Here is a 17,804-nt window from a genome sequence, read left to right as displayed (position 1 = left end):
AAGACCGCATTACCAACAAAACTCTGTTATTTTTCCATATAAACGTCATGCGTCACCATCAGCGGCGCTTCTTTTAGCGAAGGTGGTAAATTTTGCATGAGTGTTAGTAACCTCTTCAAAATTCTGTATTGATGTTCGTTCGGCTAGGTTGGCATGGCGGTATGAATATTAGCACTCACTCACACAGATGCATGCAGGGACCACCTTGGTCGGTAGAGCGAGCTAACATCAGTGTCTCCCGAATATTGGCAGAGCTGCCAGTCTTCTTGTTACAGGGGCTTAGAAATAACTCAGTGTAGAGCCGTTGCCAGCGTTTCTCGGCCATTTTTACAAAGCTCTGACGGTAAGCGGTCCTTACCAGCGGCTTTGTTGGTCTTCAGCCGCACCGGGAACACCGCGATAACTCCGGGACCATGCAACAAATCGCTATGATCTGTAGGCATTATGAAAATAGACAAAAATGTCGAGAAAATTCTCAAATTTGGTAAAAAATATTGAAAGATAAAGAACTTTAGACCATTTTGGTGAATTTTGAGGTGCTAAAAATAATGTAGAACTTAGAGGGGTTAGCACTGTAAAACTAACACAATTATTGCAGTTTGTCAAGTAACCGCAGTAAGATAAATTTTGTGTTAGTACACCATATTGTATTGCTATGCCCCACCCAAGTTCATAAGAAATATGGTGCAGCCAACAAGTTCGTAAGATAATAAAATTTGCTTTTTTAACAGTTTCGTTATTGTTTTATAGCTAGTTATAAGTATGTTTAGACTCATACCATCTTATGGTATGGTGATATTGCGTAGTAATTACCATAATAAAACCAGAGGAATGATTACTACCGCAATAAAACCTTCAAAAAAAATCAAATAAAACCATACGGTTTTAGAATTGTTTCTTGGGTTATTCTACTACTTTAGCTACGGAAGCGTGGCACTTTTCTGGAACGGCGAGTAGGTAAATGGCACGGCAGCCTTCCGTTTTTAGTAAAACCGTGGCTGGTCTCTAAGGTCGTTCGAAACACGTCACCAAACTCAAAATTGGTGATTGTAGGCTTTTCTTCTTATAGACGTTTCTGAATGCGTTAAATGCGTTCATAAAACAAGAAGTCGGTTCGTACTGTAAATAGTTTCTAGATCGCAAAGGGTGACTGGGCTATTGTTGAAAATTAATGGTATGGTCAAAGGTCGCCTGATTGTTCGTCCGGAGAGTATGTTAGTATCACAGACTAACAGACGTAACACTGAAGCCTTATTCCATCGTCAATAAAAACGATCATTTCAAATTTTCGATTAGGCCAAGACTCAAACAACAGTCGTTGCGCGAGAACGCCGCTCACCTGCGCTGACGCTGTTGTCAGATAATATACAAGTAAATTTATAGCATTGCTAAATTTATAGCAACCTACTCTGCGTAACGCGAAGGATGCACCAGGTGATAGTGTAGGTGATAGGTGATAGTGCTAGTGTTTTTGCCAAGTTTTAGGGGTGTCATTGAAACGATGTTTTGTTAGAAAATTTGTTCGAGGTGTTACGTCTGTTAGTCTGTATTAGTATGTTCCTCCTATTCTCTGTGTTGGGGAAGAATAAATGCTTAATGCGAGAAATGTAGATTCAGGCAAACAGGCTATTCTCTGTTCCACCTGAGATATTCTTTATTCTTTCGATACGCTGAATATGCGTTACATGCGTTACTGCGGACGCCAAATAACGCTATCAAAACGTAGGGTGATTTATGTATTTTGGACAGCCGTTACGCCTTATCTATTTTGGACATTTTCCATTTGATTTTGCCGTAAAAGTTCAACAATAGAGTACACGTAACGTCTGTCCAAAATATATAAATCACCCTAGTTTGCTTCTGACAACGTCTTAGTAGATCGATAGTATTGCATACGGATCATCGAGGTCACAGCCCAATCTCCTGACAAGTGCAAACAGTTTCAGACTCTCGTCAATCTCCTTGCCAATATGCCTAACAAAGGAAAGTGATCTATCGAGTGTTACCCCTAGTTTACGTACAAATTCTCGTCGAAATCATCACAGGGGTAACTTTCTTAGTGAATGTCATCATTGAACAATTCTTCGTATTAACTTTTAATTCGCCGTTTTTACAGAACCTTCCAAAATGCTGTTCAGGCCGTCATCCATGTTCTAAACGGCAAAAAAGATTTTCACGTTCTCGGCATTACTTGAAAAGTTTACGTCTGAGATAACTTAAGTCAGTTTGACTGAAGTTTTTGGAGCGTCTTAGTAGAATACGAAACCTAAAAATAAAAAATAAGAAAACTTATCCAATTTAATTCTACTATGTGTATTTTATTCAATGACAGATACGTATTTCGCCTACGACTTGCAGGCTTCCTCAGTGTCTGTTTTCGAACCAACATATACACATAGTAGAATTAAATTGGATAAGTTTTCTTAGTTTTTATTTTTAGGTTAAGGCAGTTTGTTCATCAAAATCGCAAACAGTAATGGTCCTAAGTGGCTACCTTGTGGTACTCCTGAGTGTACGGTAAATGGACCAGAATTGTTGCCACAAAGTTTTACAAATTGGGTTCCATTTTTGAGATACGATCTCAACCAGTCATATCGCGAGCCTCCAACACCGAAGTCTTCAACTCTAAGATGCTATTAATACTAACAAAGTAAAACAAAATCTAGGTGGTATATTCCGTGTGCGAAACTTCATAGCACTAGTGTACTATCCGTACTCTACCCTAGCCAATTCACATCATCATGTAAACAAATATTATGCAACAGGTCAAAACAAAACAGACAAAACTCCGACCGTATTGAGACACACGGCGGGCACCGAACGCAAGCACCAGCGTCATGCATACACTTCACAAGTGCACGCATTCTGCTGAGCTGTTTCTCCGACCCGTCGGTGGCCTATGTAACTCGGTGTTCAGTAAGGATTCAAATTACAATTCCAGAAGTACATATATCGAACAAAGAATCTTTCTGTCCCAGTAGTCTATCTCTTTTTAGCTTTAAGAATGCATTTAGAATAGGGAAAATATCGATATGCATTACCGATATTTTCCACCAAAATTCAACTATAAAAGCAAACCCTTCTCCTAATAAAGCAAGCCATTTCGACTTCAGACTTAGTGTATTCAGTGCGACCCCAATCGGGCTATCGCCGACTGAAGAAATAAGTCCTTCGAGCAACCCCGAGATCCATTGATCTACCACGGGTTATTGCTAACAACGAATAGTGAATAGTGATATATTATACTAGTCCCGCAATTGCTCTGTACAGTTTACTGCGAAGTCTGTCGCATAAAAACAAAAGGTCATGTTTCAAAAACGACAGATAGCGACTAGGTTCTTCAAGTTTGCAATTTGAGTTATCAATCTCAAATATACAAACATTTTTTTTTACCAGATATGTTATCGAAATTTAACTCATTATGAAACTGTGTAACGAAATAATTGGAATTTCCAACTCCAAATTAAAAAAAACTCCAACTGATTTTATATCCCAGCAAAACCTTGTTAAATAACACTTCCATTGAGACCTGCGTGCTGAATTGTTACCTGAGTGGAGCCCAGCTCGCTGTTTTCTATCCTACCAATATTCCAAACGAAAAAAAAACGCAAATCACCATCAGATCACGTACGTCCGGGCAGTTATCCAATCACACTCGGGCGAAGAGCGCCCATTGCATAACAGTTGCTGCCTCACGACGATGGGCTAATCATTGTCCGGTGTTGGAGGGCAAAAAAAAGACTCAGAAAATTATCCCTCGTCCGTAACCCCCATAACAACGTTCGGTGATAATTGCTTACCAGTGACGCCGTTGCTGCTGCTGCTGCTGTGTGGGTCTTATTTTCGGTGTCAATCCTTCGACGCTAACGACGCGACGCTTTATGGAGCCCGCCACTACTGTCGCCGCCACTGATTCAGTCAGTCGACCGGCAACCAGAAAATTATCGGACGAACTTTTACGACACTTTAGTGTGGCACCAAATTGGCAAGATGTAATTACAGCATCGAAGCGATTCTTCTCCGTCCTCCTTCAAGGGCCCTTCCCTTGCACCACGCACAACCGTCCGGAGACCAAAAGAGTGATGACGTTGTTGTTGTTATTGTCGTTGCGCTGAGTGTGGCGTACCAAACTCTTTACCGGCTCTAATCCGATTAACGACACTCACTCACTTGATGTTGCCATAGCTCATTGAAGAGCTGTACAGGCGGGAAACCAAGACGTGTCGAAAAAAATACGTTGAGAAAAACGAGGAAGAAAGCGGGCCGTCAAAAGCGACAGCATCTTGCTGGGAATATCTTACGCAACAGTTCCTATAACTTTGCCAGCCAGAAGAGAGGTCCTGCAATCTTTTTGCAATCATAGTCCGATTATGATGAAAAACGATCAGCGAAGCACTGCGAGGTGAACAAGTCTTTAGCTGCCAGCTTATGAAACGAAAGCGTAGTATAAGTCCCCCTGGGGAAAAACTGCATAAAAAGCCTGGCTGCACAACTGGCAGACCTTTGGATGGGCAAAACGCTCTCGCTTTCCATCAGCCCACCGTACCGCACCAATAGACAGATCAGGGCAGATCACGCGCATCACATATTTCTGGTATGACAGGCACGCAGACCGATTTGCTGACTTTCGAACCGCGGCGTTTGTGGGAGCCTTGCTGGCCACTGGGGCCGCCTGTGCTGGATTCAATCTTCCCTGCAAGTGAAGTAATCAATTCTGCAACAATAAACAATCTCCGTGCTCCGCCCACTAGAGGCGTTTCACACGCTTCCCGCTAGCGGGCGTCGTTCTAGAAGGGTCCGAAGTGGAGAATTCTCGTTAGAAACAAAACACGCAATTCACTCACACCAGCCAGCGGCGGCGCCAGCATCAACCCGCGTCGTCGTGTGCGTCGAGTCATGATCCTTCTTGGTGGAGCAGTCAGTCGGTTTATCACTTTCCCGCAGAGCGAAGTTTATTTTTCTTCCACTGGCATGTAGGATCGAACCGCCATCAAAGCGGTTATGTAGCTGCGGAGCGCGTCGCGGGGCGGCGGAGACGTACGGCAAATTATCGCCCGTACAGAAAATGCGATAATTTTCCAGGGAAAAATTTTTCGCTTCACAGCACCACACCGGAGACGATTTCAATATATCATCCGTCAATGGTGCCATTAAAGCCATTACGAGATTCTCGCCGGGGTTGCCGCTTCCATCAGCCGGCCACCACCACCGCGGCTCGCACCCGGTTCCCGGAGGTGGTGCTGGCGCAAGATTGCCGCCGTACAAGTGCGTGCAAAGGCAGATGCCATATTATGGCTGTTTCTGCACCGGAGCGTAGCCCAGTATTTACATCAAAATGATTGCGATGTGGATGGGATAGGTAATGTGTCTTTCGCGATGTTGGTTAAGATAGCTTTTTCACACACAACCGCAGCAGCAGCAGTACCCCAGCCGCCGGAGGAATGGGGACGTTTGCTTTGATCTAAGCTGCTAGAATCTAGGAGCTGAGTCTGGCACGGCCGTATTCTGAATGAAGGAGTTATTCATAAGGTTTTATTTTTTTATTTCATTTTAAATGAACTTGCAGCTCGATGAATTGAATTTATTTCTACCATAATCGTGAGCTTGCCATAAAAAATGCCGTTGTGGGAAGAATGTTTTTTTTATTGCTTTATTTATGAACTGATTGTTTCGGTTCTAATTTTTAATAGAATCACTAATGGAAATTTTGCATGCAGTCAAATGTTTGATAGTATCGTATAGACTATGAAAAATATCAAATTACATGCACGCAATAAATTAATTTACTGCATTCATTACATGGAATTTCCACAGTTGAACATATTTTTGGCCTCAGGCCCACATGGACCTCAATGGTCGCTGAATGAAACCTCAAAAAAGTAATATATTTATAATTATCCCTCAAGGCCGTTTACCCTTACAAACAATCATGGTCATGTATTATATTACACAAGCACCAACGAACAATAAATTGCAAAATGTAAAGTTCAGTAGATTCAAATGACTCTCACTCGAGAGTACGAGCTAGTGATAAGACAAACTGCGAAAAATAAAATCATTTTATTTGAAAGCACGCACCGAGCTTGCCAAACAAAGCCCACCGCAGGCGCAGGCAGGAACGAAACAGATGAACCTTCACCCAAATCCACGGCGTGGCACCGCGTCCGCCCGCACCCAGCCAGCACGGGCCCGGGCCCACTAGGATTTCGGCCGAAAATTCAACTGCCACCGCCCACCGCCCGGCCCGGCTAAGCCTACACGCGGGCTGCCGCGGGATTACTTGGGAGGGAGGGAGGGAGGGAGGGGGGGGGGGAGACAAATTCGAACCACACACAGAGTGCAGTATTCCCCGGATCGCTCGGTGTGACCACAGTCGGTGCGCGATAGTATTTGTTTGTTATGTGTTTATTTTTCGCTCCATTAATGACGGTAAAAAACATCACACTTCTCCGCGCTGTCGAACCGACCGACCGGCAGCCCGCGGGGTTTGTGTGTTCCCAGGACGGACGACGCACGGTTGACAGAGCGCGCACTGCAACGGGCGCGGACGGCAGTAGCAGCAGCTCACAGACTAAACGTTTTGTCCGTTCGAGTCATGGTTGTCGTACAAATAGTACACACTCGAACAATAGCGCAAAAAACTAGGTTATCAGCACACACATGTGTGCGAAGAGCGAATACGAACCACGCCAGCTCAGCCTCCGGCAAACGGACAAATTCGACTGGGAACTTGTATAATCACCGGCCGACAAAACCTTTCCGTTCGCTATCAGTACCCATGATCTATACGTACAATGCAATAGTTTGAATCGCTGTTTCTTCTAGTAGGTGTAGCCTTTCATGTCTTACCTGTAAATAAATGGAGAAAGAAAAGTTTGTTTAGCATAATTAACTAGTTCGCTATTAACTACATCAGTTCGGTTAGTCAATCCTGTGGTTGGGTTAGTAGAGGGTTTTCAGTCACGGACGGCAGCTGTTACGCGTGTGCACTTGTTTTCTTTCCCATGCAAGGATCCAAGCCTCTCCCAACACCCACCATGGATTATTCAGCACTCAAGCGTTGTTTCTCGTTTGTCAGTTCATTGCAACCATCATGTGACTGAGAAACGAAACATGTGGTCGGGTTACGTACGTGTATGTGTGCTTGAACCAAGGCCCCGGTAAAAAAACGCCGTAGGGCAATCTGCGTCATGTACGTGTAATTATCCGGAGCCATGTCAACCGGGGTGATTTGTTATCGTCGAAACGAAGTCTCGGTAGATTACCGGCCTCGGTGCATACTACGGTGCGGCCGGCGGTTTCATGAAGAGGTGAGACGCTCGATTCAACGAATCTGCTGCTGATGGCGTTCGTCGTAGCTATTAAAAGAAATAGTGACCACAGTACTCTTTTCCAGCAACGACGGTGCCGCAAAAACATATTACTCCGCACCTTAACTTCAAGTAATTTTGTGTTAATTAAAAAATTACTTCATATAAAAATAAATAATAGCCTCAAAGCTACAGGGGACGGAGTTTTGATTACGATTTTGATCGGCAATTGCAGGCCTCTGTCATCGAAAACGACGATTGATTGCCCATTAAGACAGTACGAGTTACCGTAATCAGATTGTAGACTATTCTTGTGTGCAATGGAACTTGCCTACTGGTTGCACTTGGAACCCTAATGTTCTGAATGCACATATTAATTTGGTTAACAGATTAACCTCGAATCTTGCGCCGGATGATTCATATTATTATTCTGGGCGATTTCAATCCACCTGGTATTCGTCAACCTTACCTTTAAGCACTAACGAGTTGCTAGATTGGTCAACTACTTCAACAATCGACAACGAAATTCATTGGTCACGGTTGATCCAGCATAGATTTCTTAGAAACTTCCGCTGAATATTTTTGATGTGACGGATACAATTCGTATGATTTGATGAATGAAATTGGATAGATTTTACGTCTTTGTGCTTGCATACTATAGACCCGCTAGATCAGGTTGACGCCGTGTGTACCGACCTGAAGGTAGCATTTGACCGTGTCGGTCATGACATTTTGTTAGCTAAACTCGATAAACTCGGAGCTCCGGGAACAACATGGCTTGCCTTTTATCTAGAGAACTGCAAAATGGCTGTGAAATCTCTATCCGACTGTTTCGTAAATTGTTCAGGAGTACCTCAGGGTAGCAGTCTAGGACCTTTATCGTTGTTGTTTATAAATAACTAGAGGACTCGGCGCGCGTTGCTTCGCCATTCTAAAAAGGGGGTACATGCATAATCCTGAAGATTTGATTAGTTGTAATCTTGCAACCAAGAGATTTCTTTTTGACAACCCAAGATATTCCTAAATCATGCCGCAAATTTCTAATCCAACGCATCAGCATTTGTGACTCGAGCAGCAAGTCCAACGTAACAATTTGGGTTTTATTACCAACCCTTAAAATGGTAATGTTGGCAAAATCGTAATAAAATATCAGCTTAGTTCGATTGAAATTAGTTGAAAACTGATTAGAAACCATAAACTTAGTGTAATCTCAACATTATTTTCTTCATATTTTCATTTCAACAATGTATTTTCTCTTAGATTTTGTTTTTAAAATAAGTATTACATTATCTTACTTTTATTTAATTTGACCCATTATCTAGGCTTCACCGATTTAATCTTAACAATTTTGTTCCAAATTCATCTTATATTTTAGTATGGACGGCAACACTCGCGAGTTCGATTACTTTTTGAATATTGCAAAAAAATTTGTTTAATTTGTATGAGAGCCCTCCCCTCTTCTAGAGGGGAGAGGATTCTCAGTACGCCATAAAAAATATTTTTGCCTCCAGTAACCCCCAAATTAATTTGCTTGGTTAATGGTCGAGTTATGGGGAAATATGTATTTTATTTGTATGGGAGCCCCCCCTCTTAGAGGAAGGAGGTTTCGCAATCTATCGTAGAAAAAAAATTCTACCTCCAAAATCCTTCACATGCCAAATTTGAGAAATTGGTGTTTCATTTGCATGGGAGACCCCCCCATCCTTCTAGAGGGGGAGGGATCTCAAACAACCATAGAAATAAATCCTATCTTTAGAAACCCCCACATGCCAAATTTGGTTCCATTTGCTTGATTAATAGTCAAGTTATGAGGAAATTTTTGTTTTATTTGTATGGAAGCCTTTAAGAGGGCTTAAAGGAAGGAGAGGTCTTAATTTACCATAGAAAAAATATCTGCCTCCGAAAACCTTCACATGCCAAATTTGGTTCCAATTGCTTGATTAGGTCCCGAGAAGAAATTTGTGTTCCATTTGTATGGGAGCCCCCCCCCTCCCCCTTCTAGAGGAGGGAACCATGCTAACAACATTCCTCGCATCAAACGCAATGTGTATGCCAAGTTTCATCAAAATCCGTCGAGCGGTTTGCGAGTCTATACCGGACACACGAACAGCAATTCATTTTTATATATACCGTGAACGTACCATATTCTGCGCAGACATTTTTATGATTCTTCCGCTATTCTAAGTATTCTAGATTTAAATTAAAAACGTGGATAGCAGCAACATGTAGTGCTACGGTCTATAATATCTGGTAAAAAATATGGGAATTATAAGTCGACCAACAATTAAGTATATTTTTCGTTTTGTAAACTTATCCACGGTGCCTAATTCTGCGCACTTTCTTGTCCATGTTCCTAATTCTGCGCATGTTTGCTCCTAATTCTGCGCACCCAAAAAGTGAAAATAAATACTCCTGCCATGCTGTTTATGTCTTTAAACGCTGAAAGCACACCAAAAAATCCGACATTAACCATTACCATAATTAAATCCATGATCCGGCCTTCTTGTGCTGTCCGGGTGGCAAAGGAATATTGTTATAATTTTGATTGCTTCATTTTAAATATTTTATTCTCGATAACGTAAAGGGCGAATTGATTCGGGTATTCTGCATACTGAACATTACTCTTTAGACTAATACCAAAACTTGTGTTTTCATATAGAAACCACTGCCCCACTCTCTGGCAGCTCCTTGAGGTTGTACTTAAAAAAATAGAAGACATGGTTTCATGAATTGGCGCTCGTGGTTTCGGACCCCGAGACACAGCACAGGATTCCAATCAACGGAAGTTAAAGATTCTACTTCAATTTTCATGCCTCCATACCTCAGCCATTTGGGTGAGGTTGCGTATTCTTTCGCGCTTTCTTCGTAGGATACATTACTGCGCAGAATTTGGAACATGAATAAAAAATCTGTGCCTAAATCTGCGCATTATTGCATCGCATTTTTCTAAGGAAAGCAATGCATGCAATCACTCTTTTTGTCTAAAACATGACTAAAACCAATTATTCTTTCTAATTGTGCTGGGTAATTTGATCATTGCAAAGAATTTCGATCATAAATTTGTTAATCTTCTAGCACGACAATCTTAGCGTTGCTGCTAACGACGATGTTTTCTGACATATAAAATACTTTCAGTTTCACGTTAAATTATTTCGCTCTCAAATATTATGACCCATTTGTGAATAATGGCGTAATATTCAACAGACATTTATAAAAAAATAACGCAATGATCATAGTTATGCACAATGTTAAAAAATACTTATATAAAGAAAAACGCGCAGAATTAGGAGCTGCGCAAAATTAGGGGCGGTCACGGTATATAGATTTGTCCCGAATTTTACCACCTCACACGCGATTATTTTATGTTGACGGCACTGAAATTCACACAACTGTGAGCACCGAAACGACTGCAAGAGCTAATCAACACGTTTGCTGAGTAACTATATGACGTTTAGCATCCCGAAATGTATTATTAGTTATTAGTTATAAGTTTCTCCCGCAAAAAGCAAACTTAGACCTATGACTATTACATTTGTGGCCGGAATCCGCATCGTAGTAATGTTTAAACTGATCTCAACGTTGTGATAAATGATCAGTTAGCTTTCCGACAGCATTATAACATGATAATTACGCTAGTAGCACAGTTGTTACAAACCAGTTGTTGCAACCGATATGTGACCAATTTTAGCCATAAATGAGTTGTTGCAACTAAAACTGCCAAATGTGCGCTGCTTGGGTAGCAAAGCTAATCGCCAACTCGGGTTCATCATGAGGATTGGGAAGGAGTTCAGGGACACAGGTACATTGCGAACCCTTCATTGCTCACGAGTGCGAACAACACTGATGGAAACAAAAAGCAAAGCCTTGCGTTCGCACATCTTTGACCCTTTCTTTATTGACAGACTGGACAGCCGGCTGTTAGAGAACAGAACAATAACGGGGCTAGTGTAACAATCCTACTTACTCTATATAGCCGCACCGCCAAGCCGAAATTCGAACATACGACGACTGGCTTCTTAGACCAGCGTCGTACCTTGAAGCTAACTGGGCGGTACTAGAAACAAGCTGTGTTGTAAAAGATCCGTAGCTTGAGTTTTGGTCTAGGGTTGGGATTTAAAGCATTCAGAAATGCTTCTTGCGAAGTGTGTGCCGCACACTACGGTGGAGAAATCCGGATAATTTGTTACCTTATTTGTTTATTTGTAAAAAAAAATCATCGGATACTAGGTGGTCTTCATGAAATAACCAATTCTTCTTCTTCTTCTTCTTCAGCGTAGAGCCGGGGTGGCTCGTGCTGTTTCAAGCACTCGTATCCATTCAACTTGGTCTTGGGCCACTCGTCGCCAATTTCCTAGGACTCGAGAGTATCCCAGAGATGCGTATAAAACACATCACTCGATCCAATGTAGCTCTGACCAGTCGCGTCAGTTTGTCCGGAAAACTGTGTTCGTGCATTATCTGCCATAGCTTGTCTCGATCGACTGTATGTCTGTATGACTATGACTGTCATTGTGACTGTCACTATGACTGTCACTGTGACTGTGACTGTCACTGTCACCATTATTGTCACTGTCACAGTCATTGTGACTGTCACTGTGACTAACACTGTGACTGTCACCGTTATTGTCTCCGCGACTGTTACTGTAACTATCACTGTTTTTTTTTTTTTTTTTTTTAAGTGAGGAAACGCTCTATGCCTGTCACACTAATGATGGTAATCATCATGTGGCACGGTGTGGGACTCTAACCCACTAACAACCTCACTGCTCCTGGCTCAAAATCCCCCCGGGACCGCTACAAGGCGACTACTTCGGGGAGAGGCTGTGCTTATGCACTGCTCCAATAATGGCGCACCTGCTACCCATCGAGACGTGAACCGATTTGGGAGTACCTGCCATCATACGTGCACCCCATCACGGCCACCCTCGCGGGGTATTGCTACCCGTCGAGACGTGTACTGATTGGGAAGTGCTCTTCACCATAACTCGCACTCCGTCACAGCCACCCTCGCAGGATTTCTCATTAATGATGGATGCTTTCACCCATCGAGACGTGTACCGATTGGAAAGTGCCTACGTTCATAACGTGCACCCCGTCACGGCCACCCTCGTGGTACTTTACTCCCTTCGAGACGTGTACTGATTGGTAAGTGCCCTCCATCACGACGCGCACTCCGTCACAGCCACCCTCGCAGGGATCTCCGCCAGTTATGAACATTTGCCCAAAATGGGTACCGGGATTATTTAGGGTACGAAGCCCATCCCCACACATATGAGTCCGGTCAAGAGTTTTACCGCGCCCAGAATCGCGTTGCTTTGGATTAAGATGTCTTATGCGGCCCAAGGACGTTTGTTCGATTGGCTGCATCGTCATCATTATCCACCCCGAGTGGATGTTAGCACTGCTGGATTTCTGACGCTAGCTGGTGCCGCTGGAACGCTGTTCGGCTCTCCATGTTCGCTGCAGATCGGACAAGATGTGTGTTATCACCCTGTTGACAATATTCCATATGTTCTCATCTCTACACATTTCCCTGACAATATTATCTACGTTAAGAGATGGCAGCTCGCATCGCGCAGACTCAAATCTTGGGCAGACGAAAACTACATGTTCTGGAGTTTCCTCTTCATTATCACACTCGGGACATAAAGGGGACCTTGCATGCCCAAACCGATGCAGGTACTGCCTGAAGCAGCCGTGCCCTGATAGGAATTGCGTCAGGTAGAAGTTCACTTCTCCGTGCTTCCTGTTAACCCAACTGACCAAGTTCGGTATCAGCCTGTGTGTCCATCTTCCATTCGTAGCAGTGTTCCACTCTTGTTGCCACTTGGCTATCGACTCCGCTCTCATCCGTTTACGTATTCCTCTAATACCTTTCCGCCTATAACATTCACTGTCTTCGGCCAGCGTAATGCAAATAGGGATCATTCCGGCAATAACACAAGCTGCTTCCAACGAGATGGTTCGGTAGGCAGTAGCAACTCGTATGGCTATCAACCGAAAGGTACGTATCTCAGGATTGAGCAGGATACACTAGCCAGAAGACGCCTCTTGCTGCTGCTTGGACCAGCACTGTTCGGCATGATTCTGGAAATCGCGTTGAAGGCCTTGGCAGCCTTATTGCAGGCGTAGTCGACGTGGTTGTTGAAATTCAGCCGATCGTCGGCTATCACACCCAAGTATTTCAGCACACGCTTAGAGGCTATAGTGTGCTCACCAACATTGAGTTCCAACCGTTGTACCGCTCTACAGTTGCTAACTAATAGTACCTCCGTTTTGTGGTGGGCTATTTGCAACTTTACTCCTTTCATCCAGGTTTCGATCGCGTCTATTGTCTGGGATGCCAGCATTTCAACCTCCTCCAAAGTCTCGCCTATTACCGTCGTTACGATATCGTCCGCGAAACCAACGATTTCCACACCTCTAGGCAGTTTCAGTGTTAGTACACCGTTGTACATAGCATTCCAGAGCGATGGGCCGAGAAGTGAGCCTTGTGGAACCCCCGCGGTAACCCTGAACGCCTTCTGGCCGATGTTCGTTTCATAAACCAGAAAGCGGTTCTGGAAATAGCTATTGAGGATCCTACACAGATAGGCAGGGACCCTCATTGCGTACAGCGCTGCAGCGATAGCTTGCCAACTGACGCTATTGAAAGCGTTCTTAACGTCAATCGTGATTACGGCGCAGTGTCGATTTCCTCTTCTTTTCTGCTTGGTTGCCTTCTCAGCTCTTTCGATCACTGTGCGTATGGCGTCTACCGTACACTTTCCTTTCCTGAATCCGAATTGCCTCTCTGACAGTCCATGTTCGCTCTCCGTGTATTTTGTAAGCCGGTTGAGAATAATTCTCTCCAAGAGTTTACCGAGTGTGTCCAGCAGACAGATGGGTCTGTAAGCACCTGGATCTCCTGAGGACTTTCCTGGTTTCGGTAGGAGTACTAACTTCTGTGTCTTCCATGGATCTGGAAAGCAGCCTTCCTGCAGACATTTTTGTAAAACCGATCTAAACATGTCTGGAAATGCCTGCAGTGCCGCTTTTAGCGCTACGTTGGGGATTCCATCTGGGCCAGGCGCTTTCCTAACTTTCATACTTTTCACGGCAGCTACGACTTCCTCGTTGGAGACACGTCTTTCATCGGCGTCAACCTCCTCGACTTCACCGTATGGACAAGGTGGCCAGATCGTTGTATCGTGCTCCGGGAAAAGCGCTTCAATGATGATCTTTAGCCTCTCTGGACACGTTTCTGTGGGCGTCGTTGGGCCTCTTATCCTTGCCATTGCAACTCGATATGCCTCACCCCAGGGGTTAGCATCGGCATCTCGACAAAGTTCCTTAAAGCAGTTGGATTTGCTTTGAATTATTGCCCGTTTCAGTGCTGCCTTGGCCACCCGGTGCACTATTCTCCGTGCCTCTCTCTCAGAGGTGTTCTTTGCCCGTTGAAAGCTTCTTCTGGTCCTAAGGCATTCAGCACGAAGTTCCCCGAGTGCGTCATTCCACCAGTAAGCAGGTGCCCGTCTGTTTCTAGGCTCCCGTTTTCTAGGCATTGTGACATCGCATGCCTTTGCTAGCGTTTCTGTCAGTTCATCCGCTGTCAGGTCCAGGGAGTCACTATCGACACGTAGAGCCTCGACAAAAAGTTCTCTGTCAAATACTTTCGTTTTCCACTTCCGTCCGCAGTCCCTAATTCTTCGTGGTATCACGGGATTCTTGCGACCAATGGTATATCGAATCGCCTGGTGGTCGCTGTACGTGAAGTCCTCACTGACTCTTCAGTACATGCTTACCGCTAGCGGCGGGCTGCACTGTGCACTATCACTGTGATTGTCACTGTAACTATCAATGTGAGTGTCACTGTGATTGTCACTGTAACTGTCACTGTGACTGTCACTGTGACTGTCATTGTCGCTGTTACTGACAACAAGTGTATCCGTCCACGCAGTCGGAATCATTTAACATATTACATTAAAAATTCTACAATATGAATTTATTTGGAAAGGGAATGTCTGACACGAAGTCACAGATCGTTATTTGATCCTGATCCTGATTATTTGATTATGAAATATTTCATAAGTCAATATTTGCATTCTTTTATTTCTAGGCGCCCGACCCCAATGATTTTAATTAGAATAGTCGGTTATTTCTATGCGATATCATTATGCATAAAACGTGAACTATCGCGTGTGTTTAAAATATCCATTTCACGGAGAAAGTTTTTCTTTCCACAATGAAACAATCAACAGACTGAAAATATTGACGTTAATTATCGTAGTTTATTGCTTGGTTCACGAAACATCTCCAGCATGAATGAAATTAATTATGAAAAGTAAGAAAAACAACATCTTCATTCCGCAACAAAAGATCCAACCCGGAAAAACAAACAACGTTGCAGTAGTGAATCAATTTCCTCCGAACGAATTCAGCACTGCACAGTCGATTTAATTGCAAACTAATGAAAGAAATTCACTCGAGGCAACGCTGCAGCTTGTGTTTGCTGCTGATATTAAGCTTTCGCCCAACCGTAAATTGAGATTTCTCGGTTTCATTTAGGAACCCGACCTCAATTCGTTCCACCTTGGTTTCTGTACCGGTGCCGATAGTGCAGCAGAAGCTTAGACTCTCAGTCAGTGGGACAAAAGTTGGATTCGTAGATTGGCATCCAGCTCCCCTCGGCGGCGGATCGGCAGAAATGTCACCCCAACGGCCTGGCCTGGCCGCTTTTCGTCCCCATTTTGGCACAGCTCGGGTGTGGAAATGTTTCGTTGCACAATTCCTTCGTCAATTGAATCGACAGCACTGTAACAGTGAGCGGGATGAAAACCTAGGCCTAGGACTGCATGGCGGCGATCAAGTCGTCGGCAGGAGAAACGACGACAGGTCGCCCTTTGCCGATCGATCGACAACACCGCGCGCCATGGCGGCCTGCTGGCTGCGATAGGAGCAGAGCACGATTTGCTCGTTTACAGTTAAATGCTAAATTGAATGAAATTGATCGTTTTCTTCGGTCTTCCCCGTTCGCCGACAGCTCAGAATCATCATCATCAGCAGCAGCAGCAGCTATTGCCTCAACAGCAGCCGCATAAACAACAACACGATGCTGCACGGTGGGTCAACGGAGTACTGATTTTCCTTTTAAGTTATAATTTACTCTACAAATGCATTGTAATTCAAGTATTGCAAATCGTTTGTTTTGTGTGAAAAAACAACTGCAAATTGCAATTTAAATTTTGCTGTTCGATTCACCCACGAATCTTTTTCAGAAAAGAAGAAACTGTTTTCCTAGAAGAGATCAACAGTAGAGCTGAAAACTGGAACACGGCCGACTCGCGTGCGGGCCCCACGGTGGGGCGAAGAAAATCAATTCCATTCAATAGAAAACTAATTGAATAATAGAGAAGTAAATGATTGCTTCTAACTGAAATGTGGACCTATGATGCTGTTAATGCCGGCGAAGCTGTAGGATGGATGTTCCCTGCAATCGGAGCAATGTTTCGTGCTGCAGTTGCACTCATTTCGTGCACCGACCGGCAAGCAAGCCGCCTGTTAAAGGTTTGGTCGTTATTCGAGCGAGGGGTTCACTCGAAACGTTGTGAAATCGCTTCCAATCAATCCGCAAACTTTGCTTTGGCTGTACAGACGGTAAAGCATTATGATGAATAGTGCAATGATCGAAGACTGAGTTTTCCATTCACGACACAAATGAGAAAGCTTCTATTTCGTTACTCGATTAGGATTAGGACCCCTCACAAAATACTCTTGAACTCGTAACAAAGAAGCTGAGCTTCATCGTCATCATCAACAACAACTCTTGCATTGTTTGTCAACATGTTTCATTTGTGCTGCACTAGCATTTGTCAATAGCCTGTAATTCAACTATTTTGGTCTAACATTCCTTGATGGTCACCGATAAAACTTCAGACGAAGCCATGTTGTCACCACTCTAGATTTCGTCACCGGTTTTGAACAGGATAAGCTGAATATTGCAGCAATCTACTCTGAACATACTGGCCAAATTGCTTTTCGAGATTTCACGTCACAATTCAACCTCAGCAAAATGTGTCTTCATTCAATCAGTAAAGCATCAACACACAGTTGAAGTGATGCCGTTGTAGTTGGACGGTGCCACTGCTGTTCTGCAGAATCTGCCGAGTGGGTGCAATTGAGGCACCATAAACAAAGACCATGTTTCGAAAATTGGTTGAATTGTTATTCTGTGCAATTGTTTGCACGAATTCGTGTATGAGTTTCCCGAGTGCAACTTTCGAATGAAAACAGCTGCAAGCGTTCGAGGCGAGTGGCCACCAACTACTATGGACTCAGCAGTAAATCTGCATTGTGAACTGGCTGGTGTAGAACTAGTTGTGCAGTCACCATTTGCTACTAAACAACTAGATATGTCACAAATTATTAAATTGTTTAAATTCATAACTAAACAAAAAGTCACAGTTGAATGCTCAATGGTAGTTCAACAACTTTACCCCACTGTATGTTGTATTG

The 17,804-nt window shown here is 43.6% G+C and overlaps 1 protein-coding gene across 1 annotated transcript in view; it reads right to left on the bottom strand.

The window, feature by feature from the left end:
• LOC128737484 (insulin-like growth factor-binding protein complex acid labile subunit) overlaps positions 1-17,804 on the bottom strand; it is a 553,799-nt gene that overhangs the window by 426,776 nt on the left and 109,219 nt on the right. The window lies entirely within an intron of this gene.

Source organism: Sabethes cyaneus, chromosome 2 (genome assembly GCF_943734655.1).
Source record: "Sabethes cyaneus chromosome 2, idSabCyanKW18_F2, whole genome shotgun sequence".
Classification (NCBI taxonomy): domain Eukaryota; kingdom Metazoa; phylum Arthropoda; class Insecta; order Diptera; family Culicidae; genus Sabethes; species Sabethes cyaneus.
This window is presented reverse-complemented; position numbering and strand designations above follow the sequence as displayed.